Raw genomic sequence first — 2,795 nt, 5'->3', positions numbered from 1 at the left:
ACTGTTACTATCTATCTTTAATTTTCAACCGTTGATCTTAAAGTGCTTTTTGAATCAACAACGGTTATTTGATAAAACCCACTATACACACACGTTCTCGTTCACTTCCGGTTTTCACTCTCGCACTCTCTGCTTTTCAAAACCGCCTCTTTCTTGATTTCTCTCTCGATCTCTCTTCATCCTTCAAACTTCATCTTCTACCTCAAACCTTCAACCTCTTCAAAATGGTGAGACAAACCAGAAGATCTACTGCAGATGCACCTCAGTTCCCTCACATGGTAGTTGGTTTGGCAACGGGTCAAAGGGGCTCTGAGAACCCGGCACAAGAACAAGTTCAAGCTCAAGAGCAGATTGTTCCAATTGCAGAACGGGGCTGTGCCGTTCACTGCGTATTTGCTCCTGAGGAACTTCAAGTCCTGGCAGAATGGAGATTCGACCTCGACAACCTGGCTGCAAATGGGTTTGATCTTCGTCCTGAAGTCCAAGCTCAAGGTTGGGGAAACTACTTCAACCGACTTCGAGGACCGGTGTATGAGAAGTTGGTTAAGGAATTCTGGAAGCACGCCGACTGCGATGATACTCAAGTGGTATCTCATATTCTTGGCAGGAAGATCATCATCACGGAGAAGTCATTCGTGAATCTGCTAGGTGCAGACACTGCTTATGGGTATCGGTTCCAATTCACTGAGTCGAAGCTGAAACCCAGCACCAAAGACAAAACCATCCAGGCCCTGTACACCACTTTCAAACCGGGCAAGACAAGTTACAAGGTGATGGACCTTCACCCCAAACTCAGGATCTGGCACAAGATCCTACTCAACTGCATAAACCAGAGACCGAAGGGCAGTTCTCCAGACTACATCAACTTCAACCAGAAGGTGATGTTGTTCTTCATCCAAGATCAGGAGAAGATCTGCCTTCCCTACTTCCTGTTCTCCTACTTGAAGGAATGCATCCGGAAGTCTAGGACTACTGCCTCAATCAAGTCAGCAATCAAGTATATCCCCTTTGGGAGACTGCTGTCTGATCTCTTCATTGAGAGTGGCCTCATTCAAGACCTGATCAATGCTGGTTGCACAGAGGACTTGAGCACAATTGTCAGCGATGTCTTCACTGCCAACTCTCTGAAGAAGATGGGTTTGGTCCAGAAGAAGATTGCTCCTGCTCATGAAGACACATCTTCTGAGATCAGAGGAAGAAGGATGCCTCTGAATGACTACCCACTGTGGACTCAAGCAGACAATCCTGAAGCCATCAGATGCTATGTTGAAGACCTCAGGGCTCAAGGATTCGAGATTGATCTTGATGATTTCTTCAGCAGACTGCCGCCAGCTCCAGAGTTTCCTTCTCCTCCCAAGAAGAAAGCTCAGAGGAAGATGGTTCTGGAAGAATCCTCTGAAGAATCTGATGTCCCTCTGGTCAAGAAGACGAAGAGAAAGCCTGATGATGGTGATGATAGTGATAGTGAGGATGGTCCTCCAAAGAAGAAGCAGAAGAAGGTCAGAATCGTGGTGAAGCCTACTCGGGTGGAACCAGCTGCTGCAGTGGTCAGAAGGACTGAACCTCCTGCCAGAGTGACTCGATCATCAGCACATTCAAGTAAGCCTGCACTTGCTTCTGATGATGATTTGAATTTATTTGATGCACTTCCTATTTCTGCCTTGCTTCAACACTCCTCAAATCCCCTCACTCCTATTCCTGAATCCCAGCCAGCCGCACAAACCACCACTCCACCACATTCCCCAAGATCTTCCTTCTTTCAACCTTCCCCTACTGAAGCACCTCTCTGGAATTTGCTTCAGAACCAAACCTCTAGGTCAGAAGATCCAACCTCTCTCCTTACCATTCCGTACGACCCATTATCTTCTGAACCCATCATCCATGACCAACCAGAGCCCAACCAAACAGAACCACAACCCAGAACGTCTGATCACTCTGTTCCCAGAGCATCAGAACGTCCTGCTGTCAGAACCACGGATACAGACTCTTCAACCGCCTTTACACCTGTATCCTTTCCAACCAATGTTGCTGATTCTTCTCCCTCCAATAACTCTGAATCAATTAGAAAATTCATGGAGGTTAGAAAAGAGAAGGTGTCTGCCTTGGAGGAGTATTACCTTACCTGTCCAAGCCCTAGGCGATATCCTGGCCCTAGACCTGAACGTCTAGTTGACCCAGATGAACCTATCTTGGCCAATCCTATCCAAGAGGCAGACCCCTTAGTTCAACAAGCTCACCCTGTCCCTGACCAACAAGAGCCCATTCAACCAGACCCTGAACCCGAACAATCAGTGTCTAACCAATCCTCGGTTAGATCACCTCACCCTCGGGTTGAAACTTCAGACCCTCACCTTGGAACCTCTGAACCCAATGCTCCCATGATTAACATTGGTTCTCCACAAGGTGCCTCTGAAGCTCATAGCAGCAATCACCCAGCCTCTCCTGCACCCAACCTCTCCATAATTCCCTATACTCACCTTCAACCCACATCTCTCTCTGAGTGCATCAATATCTTCTATCATGAAGCCTCCTTGAGGCTCCGCAATGTGCACGGTCAGACTGATCTCAGTGAGAATGCTGAAAATGTGGCTGATGAGTGGAACAATCTGAGCACTTGGCTAGTGGCTCAAGTTCCGATTATGATGCAGCTCCTGCATGCAGAGGGCAGTCAGAGCATTGAGGCTGCAAAGCAAAGGTTTGCTAGAAGGGTGGCTCTTCATGAACTAGAACAGAGAAATAAGCTTCTTGAAGCTATTGAAGAAGCCAAGAGAAAGAAAGAACAAGCAGAAGAAGCT

The sequence above is a fragment of the Lotus japonicus genome, chromosome 3, assembly GCF_012489685.1.
Source record: "Lotus japonicus ecotype B-129 chromosome 3, LjGifu_v1.2".
Lineage (NCBI taxonomy): Eukaryota > Viridiplantae > Streptophyta > Magnoliopsida > Fabales > Fabaceae > Lotus > Lotus japonicus.
Note: the sequence above shows the minus strand (reverse complement) of the source record.